The 12,892-nt window shown below is 41.6% G+C and overlaps 1 pseudogene; it reads right to left on the bottom strand.

Moving 5' to 3' along the window:
- Positions 1-646: 646 nt before the first annotated feature.
- On the bottom strand, positions 647-1,408 carry LOC118546429 (small ribosomal subunit protein eS12 pseudogene; annotated as a pseudogene).
- Between the last annotated feature and the right edge of the window lie 11,484 nt (positions 1,409-12,892).

The raw sequence follows: 12,892 nt of genomic DNA, 5'->3' as shown, positions 1-12,892 counted from the left end.
ATTTTAGAGGGAAGTCTGGTCAGCAAGATTAGAGTTACCATTGACCCCTTTGTGGAAGAGACGGGGTTTGGGTCAGGTCCTAAAGAATGAGTGAGATTTGAGAAAACGGGATAATGTTTCATGTGACTGGGGAAGATAAATGGAGAGGCTCCTAATTATGCCACCCAGAGTCCTATTCTGTGGGCTGCAAGCATCTTTAGGGTCAAAGAATATACTTCATTTTGCAGAATATCTGAACCTATAATTTTTGTTTATTTACACATCGGCTACACTTCATGGGCATTTTTGTTAGCCCAAACACACACTGTGTAAAGGTCTTGGAATTTTGAAGAGTATGGTATCACAGGTATGCCTAATTTCATTCTCTTCTCTTGTTCTCTTCCCTCCTGGTCCTCTTGATGCTTCCTCTATATTCTCAGCCTGTCAGAGCCCACTGGTGGCCTGATGGCATGTATACACTCCTGCTTTGAGACAGGGCTACTCTCTCAGTTCTAACCTCCAGTTCCCTGCACTTTCTTTTTTCTTTAAGCCAAGAAGGAGACTCCATACTTCTCCTTGCTATAGTATTTCCGCCTTTCTACTCTCACCATCTGAGCATTCCTTCCCACTTTTTACCCAGATCCCCACTGCCATGTGTATGACCCCTGTTCTCTCACCAATCCTCAACTGTTGCCTTTCATTTATTTAAAAAAAAAAAAAAATCCTTTCACATACTGGAATCTTCTGGCAAATCTCTCAATTATATATGTGACATAAGTGGAATGCAATTGCATTGTTTTTTAAAATACTCTTCAAAGGGGATGCTGGACACTTAGCAATAGCCAGCAGAAGGAGGAGGCTGTGACAGATTCAGAAGGAATAAATGGCACTGATGGGTCTTTGGAACTACAGTTCTCCTTGCTTGGTTCCCTGCCCACTGAGAGGCATGTATTTTTATTATTTATTTATTTATTTATTTATTTATTTATTTATTTTGGGAACAAGAACCAAGTTTATTTGTTCATTACTTGCATTTGAAGTATTCCTCGATGACATCCTTCGCCTGAGACTCTTTGCCATAGTCTTTAACCACCACACAACTGCAACCAACCACTTCACAGGGTTTTCCCTCTCTGTCAATTTTACGGAGGCCTACCCATTCCCCTAGTTTCTTGTTGTCATCAGCCTTGATTAGGTTGATTTGGTGTTCAGCACAAAGGGCCTTCACCAACTTGACATACATAGGCTCATCACAGTTGGATACAAGCACACAAAGATGGGCTTGGCGCTTGTCTAAGGCTTTGACAGCTTCGCGAATTCCACGTGGTAGGCCATCGTGGATGAGGGCGGTCTTCAGCACCTCTTGTAAAGCAGTATTAACGTCCATTACACCTCCGGCAGCAATGCCTTCCTCGGCCGTGGCGGTGGATTACGAGTGTAGCCGAATCTTGACTGCACGCGACCCTCCGCCTCCGCGCGACTGGGCGGCGGCAGGGAAAGAGTGAGAGGCATGTATTTTTAGATGCCGGTTACTGCTTTGCTCAGGATCATGAACCAATTAATATGAAGACAGCGGGCTTGAAATGAGAAAGACAAAGAGTGAAAAACAAAAACCATAAAACCCCTCAGAACCAGCAATGTTATTTATCACAGATTTCTTCTCAATATCCAACACAGAAATAGCCTACTTTATCCAAAATTTCAACATAGCCTATTGCCCACCAGGAATGGTCTCATAAATTGGCTTGAATCAATATCAATATTTCTTTTGGCCTTGCTGCTCCCTGACAGCAATATTTCCTCCTTATGTCTAAAAAGTATTAGGCATTCACACAGCTACGTAGTTGATGCACTCACTAAATTTTTTCACAAACTATTGTTTCTCATAATTGTCATGAAGTATTTGTAGGTCTCAGAAGGAAAATACCTACCCTTGGTTTTAATGACTTCGTTTGGCAAAGTAACCAGGTCAGTCTAGACACTGGCCATTATGGTTCATTACAGGATGAAGAATGTCCAAGCACAAGGTCAGGTTCGAGTAGTGGGGAGAGTTGCAGGGTAAGACGTGGGGCGAGACCTGTCTGGGAGGCAGGGGAACAGAAGGATTAAGAACCTGGATTGGAATCCCAGGTCTGCCCCTGACCAACAGAGTCATCTAAGGCAAATTATGTATCTTCTTGGTAACTTGGTTTCTCTGTGTATAAAATGGGGATAATAATCGTTCCTACTTCAGAGACTTAGTGATTAGAATGAAATGAGTTAATGTGTGTAAAGTGCTGGTACATTAAAAAACTTACACACGTTGAGGGCGCCTGGGTGGCTCAGTTGGTTAAGCAACTGCCTTCGGCTCAGGTCATGATCCCGGAGTCCTGGGATCGAGTCCCACATCGGGCTCCCAGCTCAGCGGGGAGCCTGCTTCTCCCTCTGACCCTATCCCCTCTCATACTGTTTCTCTCTCTCTCTCTCAAATAAATAAATAAATAAATAAATCTTTAAAAAAAAAAAACTTACACACGTTGAATAAATTTTAAAAATCAAAACTCTAAGTTTGACACCACAGGTATCAACCTTTGTGAATTTAAGCAGAAGATATTGGTTAGCTCATTGAATCTTTAGGAGGAATGGATGGGCAGTCCATGGAGCTGGTTCCACGAAGACAGCACAGATACTGCAGTTTGCTAATGCCACATTGCTTCTTCCCAGAAGGAATTCTGCAGCACCCCTGTCTGCCTGGGCCACCAGCCTCCACTTCCATGTTTGGGGCAGGTGAAGGCTCATGTCCGGGGTGGGGTAGATTAGAACTCATGTCATAATTGTAAGGAAGCTTATCAAGTTGGAGGTAAGCACAACCTCACAAATCTGAGGAATTCCCAGTGTTAGAAATGGAAGACACTGAGAAGTCAAAAAGAATGTTCAATGGGTAAAGGGCACCAAGAAATAAAGGTTAAAGGAATATTAAGGGGCACCTGGGTGGCTTGGTTGGTTAAGCACCCGCCTCTTGATTTCAGCTCAGGTCATGATCTCAGGGTTGGGGGTTCAGCCCTGCGATGGGCTCCTCACTGGGTATGCAGCCTGCTTAAGATTCTCTCTCTCCCTCTTTCTTTGCTCTTCCCCACTGCTCACCTGCCTGTGCATTCTCTCTCTCTCTCTCTCACAAAAAAAAAAAAAAATTAATAAAAAAAGGAATATTAAGTGAAAAAACCAGCAATCTACACATAAGGCTGAACATATTGTAGGCTATCTACAAATACTTACTGATCAAATCTGGATAAGAAGTTGTTCTAAGGAGATGAAAAATGGGTAGAAGAGAAAATCTTCCAGGATACCTTAAGGAGCTCAGGGACAGTGCAGGGAAAGTACTTGGTCTTCAAGTATATGATTGCCTTTGTCAATTTTTCCGTTCTTTCTTTCAAGATCCTCATGTCTATGATTCTACATCCCAGGCCCTTCATCTACTGCAACCCTCCTCCCCTACCCTCTCTGCAAGGACTGTTTTGCATCCCATTTTTCTCTCAATCAACTATTGATTCTTTTCCTTGCAGAAGCATTCACCAAAAATTGAGGTGGCAACTGATAGACCTTTAATGTGTGAAGTTTCCCAGGGAGCATTTACATTTCAAGGGAAAAACAAAGCCTTCAAACTCTGGAAAAGTGATAAAAGGTGGGGACAGTATTATGTGGCAGAGAGCTCTTCCTGTAAAATCACTCTAGCTAAAGCACCTGCCTGCAATGCCAACCCAGCTCTGCAAAGGGCCCTTCCTCATGCTTAGTGGCTGCAAATGAGGCAGACTTGTCTACAGACACAAGGCTTCTGAGGGTCGACCACTGAGCACGTGCCCATCACAAGGTGCATGCGTTTACCCTCTTCTTTTCAGTCACCATTTACACCATCCACCTTTTGTCCTATGAAGACATAGCCTTCCCTAAAGCCCAGTTCACCCCATTTTCTCCTCTCCTAAAGATTAAAAATAGCACTCTCTTCAATGACCTCAATAATTTAGAACCCATGAATAAGTCATTTGCCCAAGAGGCTCCACTGGGGCGTCTATTTTTACTTATCGGCTCTCACCAAGCAGAGTGACCTCTCTCAAGGAGCCAACATTGATGCCCGTTGATCTTCTGGCTTCTCAGGGAGTGCATGCAATGCAAAGTCTTTTCTCAAGGGCAAAGATGGATCAATAGGTGTCACAGACTTCAGAATGTGCATAACCAAACATGAACTTAGGCATATATGCCTTGTCCAGCACTCCTGGAGCTGCCTAGAGCATGCCCCAGGAGGAACACTTTCTATAAAGTAGGCAGGCAAATGCTTCCAACAGTGGTCCTCCTTGGGGCCCCTTCTTCCTTAAGACACCATTTCTAAACATTGAACCTCAACAGAAGAGCAATACCATAGCTCAGGTCCCTAAACCCATGGGGCTGCCCCAGCCTCCCAACTACATGCCTCCTTCATCCGCTTTCAAGACACATTCCCTTGCCCCATCTTGGCTATGTACTACTTTCAGGAAGGTTAGACATTTACTCTGGGCCCATCCAGTGGTCACTGTGAAGACTCCATCTTGGGCTTTTGGCCACCACTTTATAAAAATAAGTTTGATCCCCCCCCCCCATATTGTCATATCTTGGGATTGTTCTAGATCCCCCCCTCTTCAAGCCATAGGATTCTATTATGAGCTAGGTGCTGGATTGGGTAACCTTAAAGCTCCCTTCCAATTTTGAGAATCTCTAATTCTAAGAGAAAATTGAAGGGGGCCTAGAAGAATTCATTGGCTTTTGTAGAGAGGAGACAGGGAGGGACAGCTTTCCATATCATGTTAGTGAAGGATAGTGGTAGGAACAGGAGTGGCTTATGCTGGAGTGGATGAATAGATCACTCTAATAGAGCAAAGGGAACACTCCAGGAAATCATGAAAAAATGTGGTTGGATGGGTAGACTGGGCCAGGTTACTGGATGCCTTGAAAATCAGGCAGAGGAATTCCAAGCTGGTGCTACAGGCAAAAAAAAAAAAAAAAAAAAAAAGCCGTTGTCATGCTCTTGAGCTGGGGAATGGTAGGAAGAACATCGTGTCTTTAGGGTGAGAAACCAGTGGTCATCGCTAGTGAAGGTGAAACATCTCTCCCATTATACGCACAATGTAGTGAAAATGAACATCCCTGAGGCTAGATGTGTAGCTCAGAAACAGGAACGCAAGGCAGTTCTCTCTCCTTTCACAGTTCTTATTTCTCTGTAACCCTCATCTCTCAGATCGTGATGAGGTGGTTTGCTGGATGTTCCAGAGGCAGCTACTGAGATGCAGCTATAATCTATTCACCTCATAGCCATCACTAGAACCAGACTACCTTCTTCCCCTGCTGCATTTCCTAGGTGCCCACGGGGGCTGGCACAGTGTGGGCTGAGGGGCCCTGGGGGAGGGCTGTCCTCACCCAGGGGGGTCACCACTCTTCCTCAGGCCTGCAGGGAATGGAAGGGACACAGGCCTCTTGCTGCCAGAAGGCCAGAATGAACAAAGAAAAACCCTGCAGGAAGGGAAACAGGAATGTTTGAATACAGAAATAGTTTGGGAACAAAGAAGAGAAAACCAAAGACAGACTTAATTACTCAAAGGGCCTCTAACCCAAAGAAGAGTAACCAGCACTCTGTATAAAATCACAGAGGACAGAAAAAGGAAGAAGCAGGGCTTAGAGGAGGGTAGGACTATAACATTATCTTCACAGGTAAGCTTGCTTCCTAGCAAGGGCTGGTAATAGGCCGAGTCACCTAAGAAGGTTGTGAAATCCGCCTGCAGGTCTTTAAAAATAGCTCCAATTTGTATTTGCTTGGAGGGGTGAAGAGATGACATACTGGGAGATGAGAAGCTGGACTAGTCAGACTTTCAAAGGTCTTCCTAATAAAGTAATCATGTCTTTTTCTTTTTAGTTGAATTGAATTAATTTAGCTCAAATTTATCGAGAGGGTTAATATCTGGCGTGTTTTGTGTGTGTGCTCCTGTCCTGAGGCCTGCACTTCCTATGTTTGAGATTCTCCCAGGCCCAGCTATCTGCCTTCAGAAGGCCACACTTGACGGCCCCACAACTCAAGAAATCAGCCGTGCTTCCTCATTCTGCCATATGTACATTCTGCCACAGTTTAAGTAGCTGAACATAAACTGTTTTGTATTCTTTACTGTTGGCCAAGTGTTGGTCTTTAATCTCAACTCATTGCCAACTCAACAAGGCAGAGACAATAATATTTAATACTTCGTCTTTTTCCCCCAGACTTCTGCGCAGGCTGCTGCAGTTTAATAATTTTTTATTGATTGACAGTAAAGGAAATGTCAAATAAATTGGGTACATGTAAATTAATATTTATTGAACATCCACATGTACGAGGTGTTTTAAAATCCTTATTTAGCAATTTTTAAAAACACTAGCACTTTTAGAAAACAGCTTCCAAGGTAGCTTAAGATTTTGTTAGCCTAGCATTTTGTCACAGGCAAGGTGTTGGTTGCTTGGGACATGATCACATACAGATTACCAGTAAATACAACTTAAAAACTAGATTCTGGAAAGCAAAAAGAAAGAGTAGGAGAAGAAACTGGATTTGAAAATTGAGCAGAAGAAATCTTGATCAAAAAAAGATAATATCAGAGAATATTGCATATCTAGAGCATACTAACAGGTCAGTCTGTCATGACACTTGCAGTTAGGTTAACAAAAAAAAAAGGAAGATGGCCACCAAGGGAATGGCAAGAGTATTGGTTTAGGACCAGAAGTCAAATGCATATGGTGGTGGGTTGCTTTGTTGTCTGGGAAAGTGAACTCAGAGACTTTTGATGCCAACTTGGTCTGGAGTCCTGGGATTCTATTGCCAAATTCCCAGGAATAATCTGTTTTAGAGTGAAGGAAAGAAACAATCCACTGTGGTCTAGAGACATGGATTGACTGAAGCCCAAATGGATAGAAGTTAAGGATTAGTAGAAAGCATAAGACTTGATTTCTTTAAATCTTGCTCCTTCCGTATCGTTCTTAAAAATATAGCATCTTGAAATGTGTCACACTTAATTTTAAGAAAAGATAATGACCGTTGGGTAGAAGACCAAGACAAGTCTCTCCATCAACCTGGTTGACAAAGTAACAAAGTTAAAAAATCTGGGTGCAATGGTTACAACTCCATAACCAAGGCACAATCCCTATTCTCTTACTGAGGATTTAGTAAATTAGCTTAATCTCAGTCAAAGTACCTCTGGAGAGCTAAATTTATGGTGATAAAACTGTAAAACATTCTAATGCCACATCATAAATGGATTGCAATTTCATGGTGAATTAGATTGCAATCAAATACCCAATAATGACAAGGAACACTTTAGCCTTCAATGATGCAGAGGCCCTTCAGAATCCCATAGGACTCTAGTGTTAAGGAGCTTCACTTTGAACCACAGAACCCCGGACACCTGAAAACCAGGACATTTGAATTTTCTGGTTATTTGGATATAATTATGGTCTTATCATAGATCACAAAATGAATAATTAGGAGGCAGAATTTAGATATCTGACATAATTTCCCTATTTTCCAGGAAATAAGAATTTAGCTATCCTTGAGTTCTTTGCACTTTAACCTTGTTTTATTAATGATAAATGATATACTATTTGAGTCTCTTCCAATCATATTATCTGCACTTCCCAAACTCTTTCACATCCTGGCATAGATAGGAAAGAATAATAATAGTAATAATAATACACCTGTGGTGTCCCCTAGCTATCACGAACACGTGATCTCCCAGCATCCTCATCCTCCCAGAACTCAGCACCTTGGGTGAGTAGAAAGGACACGAACAGCCTCACGGAAAAGAAGGAAAGAAGAAGCGGCGTGCGCGCGTTCCCAAGTGGAGCGAGCAGAGACAGTCGTTTGTAGGCGGCAGCAGCTGCTGTCCTCAGGGAATTCTGCTGACAGTATGAGAGTAGGGCATGATGTCACAGGGACTCTGGCTTGGCCAGAACAGCATGGTGTCCCAGGCAGCTGATCTGTTCATCCAGATTGAAAAGATTTCTTCTCCTGCTGCTCTCACCCTCCCCTTCGCCCTGCCAGTCTGAGTGATAATTGTAAGGCCATGCAGTTCCTTTCAGAAGTAGGCCATGGGATCCAGGGCTGGCTGTTTTCATTGTTGGCATGTTGCAATTATCACCGAGGATGGCTCTGATGACAGCATAATACATGTGGTGTTTTGTGCTAAAAAAGTCAGTGCCAATGGCTTGAAGAGCAAAACTTGCCAGTGATCCGAGCTCAGTGTCAATATGACATAGGATCTGTGTGGGCCCCGATTCATGGTCACCTTTATCACCCTCAAGATTATTTCTACAGAATAGTTTTTAGATCCAGTTCTTGGGAAGCAATGAAAGAGAAATTCTTCTCTGTTCAGGAACTCTTTAGCTCTTAACAGGGTGGCAAGGGGATACTTTGTACATGTGTCAGTGGTTAGAATTCAAATTTATCCGAACTTGAGAGGAAGATGTTAGCCTCAGAATAGGACTTTAACAATGTCTAAATCCTAAATGTTAGCCTCAGAGGAAATCTACCACTTAGTAGCTGTGTGATCTGAGGAATTTTAGTTAACTTTTCTGACCCTAACTGTTAAAAAAAAAAAAAAAGGTATAATAATAACCACTTTATAGACTTGTTAGAATTACATGATTAAATGTAAGTAAAATACTTAGCACAAAGCCTGGCCCAATGAAAATGCTACATAAATAGCAGTTATTGTATTTGTAGCTGTTATTACAGATACCACTTGGGTTTTTAGGAAGGGAACTCAGTAGAAAAACATTATTAGCATGATTGCTAAATTCTTGGTACTGACCAAGTCACGTGACTATCATATAGTTAATTAGAATCATGTTACCAGTTGTAACCTCTTCAAAAATCTTAATATGTTACGTTGGTGAGAAAAAAATAATATGTTATGTTGGTGAACAAAAAAATAATAATCTCAAACAAGAGGAGGACGATTTGGAGCATGCACCTCTCCACCAGAGCAATCTCAAACTTGAAAATGACTTCAAGACATCAAGAAGTTTAAGTATTCTTCTTTGGACAAGTTAAAAAAATGAATATAATATACACTTAATGTTGACATTTTTATACTAAAGGCTATAGCTTAATCTTTCATATTATTGAACCATCTAACATAAGTTAACTTTCCACATTATAGGACTATTTTTATTTATCTAACCATGAACTATCAACCTGAAAAGGCTTTGCCTTATTCATGATTCAATATTAAGGAGCTACTTTTCACTTTGATATAAGTTACTAATTTATAGACTGCTTTTACCTTAAGTCATCTGGTGACAAAGCACAGCTCCAGATGTAGATTTTGAATATAAGCAGCTTAAAGCAGGAGAATATTTAAGTCAGCTTGATGTTTGCTCAATAATTCATTACACAGAAACAATGAAAAAGAAGTGACGGTTAGGCAGAAGAATATCTTCTTCACAGTCATATTCGACTATTACGTTTTCATTAAGTAAGTGTGTTTTATGCAGTTGTGTTAGGAAATCATTATATTTCTGCAACAAAACTGACAATGCATAAAGACCTTGGTGGACTGGCTATTATAAAAGACAGATTCAAAATTCATTTGGAAATCACAGAGCAACACTTTGACTGTCAATGGATTCAGAGACCATCCGCTCAAGATAAGAACACAAGAAACCAAGGAGACCAGGTCTACATTATTCCTCCAAATTAGCATTTATCGTAAAGTAGAGCTTTCAAGGTTTTCCATCCTATTATTAATTATTCTCCCCTTCTCTTTCTTCTTTTCCAAATACAGAATATTGAGGCAAAGAATTAGTCTAGTCTCATGATTGTACAGATACATGGCAGTAGTGCTTAGTGGTTAAGAGTGGAGGCTCAGGAGTCAGCCCGGCTCAGTGCAAATGCTGACTCAGCCACTTTCCAGCTGTGTGGCCTTGGGAATCACTCGGAGGAGAGATTTATTTGTCAGTACTTCTGTTTTCTGAACTCTAAAGTGCAAGTACAGGCTAATGAAAGTCTTTACAGTATTGGGTTATTGTGACAAGTCAATGGGACCATATATAAATGTTAGATGTTATTACAAACGGGAGAACTGAAGCTGTGGGGAATTAAGAGATTTGTTAAGGTTCCCCAGCTAGATGTCAGTGGAATCCAGTCTCCTCACTTCAGTGCAAGGCACCATGTTCTGCAAGTGAACAGCTGGTAGTGGACATGGATCCTTTCTGCCTACACAGCATCCATTCCTCTTTCTTCTGGTAATAACAACTTAATGTTTCCTTTGCAGAGCCACCCAATCCCCACACTTAGTCCACGTGTCTCAGCTTTATTTTTGCAGTTGGAGGGGCTATCACTTAACTCAAGCCTGGGCAATCAGCCACCCTGACCACGAGGTTTGGTTCAAGGAGAGGCATTGGATTCCAAGTCAATGAGATGCCATCCAGGACTTTTGGCAGAAGACTTGGGAGACAAAGCCCTTGTTCAATACAAGTGACTATCAAGATATATGTTCAGAGCTCCTGATGGGCATCCTGCCCCTAAGAAATAAAGCCTGAAAGAAAAAGAAGTCAACAGAGATGGAAAGATGGTTCATAAATGGAGAGAGAAATATTCATGGTGGTATCACTTGAACACCTAGATCAAGTCACACTTGAAGGTAGGGGAGGTCTCTCCTTGGACATTCCATTTAATTTCATTCATTTGAGCCAATAAAGTGGATGCTGTCACTCAGATTAAAAAAGTTCTGACTTACACAGCATTTTAAAAATATACCAAATAATGCTAGCCTCAAGAACAAGCTTGAGTATTTTCATGTAAGAACGTACGCTGAAACACAAATCTTCCTGTTACAACACAGAGAGAAAATTCAATAGTCCGCCCTAATCCACGGTATTTTGTTATTGTCTTGGTCAGGTAAGCAACCTTGAGAAAGCCACAGAGGGTGGGATCTGGGGTCAGACCTGAGTTGGAATTCCAGCCCTCCCACAGGTTAGTCCTTCTGCTTGACTGGTTGTTTTAATCGCTTGAGCCTTAGCTTCCTTATTGGAATAGATTTATTGCAAGGGTTCAGTGAGATGATGCATGCAAAATGCTAAGAATTAAGAAAGAACACAGTAGTGACAATAATAAGGATGGCCCATGTTTATGGATGTGTTGGGTGCTTCATGGATAGTAACTCACTGACTCTTCATAACAACTTCATGTGGTAGGGGTTCCATTCCTCATTTTTCAGCTGAGGAAATTGAGAGGCAGGGAGGTTAAATAATCTGCACAAATCTGGATAACTAGTAAGTGCTGGAGCCAGAATCCTTGTTTCAGAAACCAAGCTCATTATAGATTGCCTCTCATTTTGTCCAACAACTATTAGCTGCTGAGGTGGTGCCATAAGTTCAAAAGCAGCTGACTTAGATTGAAGTAGTGATTTTGAAGCAGTTGGGTCCAAAGTTTCAAGGATGTATAGGATGTAGGCCCTTCTCTCGAGGAATTTATAATATAGCCAGGAGTGGAGTTAGGTGAGAAGAGACAAGTGTTATTTTGGAGAACTTATGGTAAACTCTCTGAACCTTTGTTTCCTCATCTGTAAAATGGATTTACCTATGTCCCAGGTTTTAGTAAGGGTTAAAACACATCATTACGAAAAGCACTCAGCAAGCTGCCTGGGGATCATCATCATTATTGTTATCAATATTTTTCCCAACATTGCCTATAAAAACAGGTAGATTGTGGCTCAAAGTTTGCAAATGCTCACAGAATTTGGTTTTCCTTAGTGATCTTTTTTTGGTGGACAGATCTTGTCTTCATGTTTAAACAAATAAAAGAAAAAGAAACCAAGAGGAGATAAAAAAAAACCTGTGATTCTATTTATTAGCTGCCTCCTAAGAGCAAGCAAAATCGCTCAGGAAGAGCTTCAAAAGCAAAGACAGGGGAACCGCACATGAGTGTTTGTCCTTCCTCTGTGCCCTACAGCCCTGAAAAGGACATGGCACATAGGGCTTCTAAGAAAGCACCTGGGAAGGGCAGGTTCCAGCACAGAAGAGCTCTTGAACAACAGAAGACCACTTTTGCTCACCTGTACAGTTCTTTCCAGGCAAAGAGCTCAATGGGTCTTGATCCTTCCCACATGTGATCTATATGGTCATTTTTATGCTCTTGTTTCTATCTCCTTGAGATGGTCTGTATTGGGCTTTAGCTATATCTCCACCTCCCCATTTCCTGCCAGGGTCATCACTTTCCAGGTCATGATCACACTCACCCCATCTTTCCAGGGGACATGTTGACACATAGACTCCTCTCCTCATAGTGAGGAGGAGGTCCTCTTCTCCTCTATTTCTTACCACCTCCACCCAACTGCCATCTCCTGGTGAGTGGGACTCAGGGACCAAAGTTCTGCCTGGCACTAAAAAAAAATATATATATACACACATACACACACACACATATATATTTAATTTTTTTATTAACATGTAACGTATTATTTGTTTCAGGGGTACAGGTCTGTGATTCATCAGTCTTACACAATTCACCATAGTACTTACCCTCCCCAATGTCTATCACCCAGCCACCCCATCCCTCCCAACCCCCTCTACTCCAGCAACCTTCAGTTTGTTTCCTGAGATTAAGAGTCTCTTATGGTTTGTCTCCCTCTCTGGTTTCGTCTTGTTTCATTTTTCCCTCCCCTATGATCCACTGTCTTGTTTCTCAAATTCCTCATATCAGTGAGATCATATGATACTTGTCTTTCTCTGATTGACTTATTTCGCTTAGCAGCATAATACCTTCTAGTTCCAACCACATCGTTGCAAATGGCAAGATTTCATTTTTTGATGGCTGCATAATATTCCATTGTATATATATCTATATCTATATCTATCTATCTATCTATATATCTATCTATCTGTATAT

The sequence above is a fragment of the Halichoerus grypus genome, chromosome 8 (assembly GCF_964656455.1).
Source record: "Halichoerus grypus chromosome 8, mHalGry1.hap1.1, whole genome shotgun sequence".
Classification (NCBI taxonomy): Eukaryota; Metazoa; Chordata; class Mammalia; order Carnivora; family Phocidae; genus Halichoerus; species Halichoerus grypus.
This window is presented reverse-complemented; position numbering and strand designations above follow the sequence as displayed.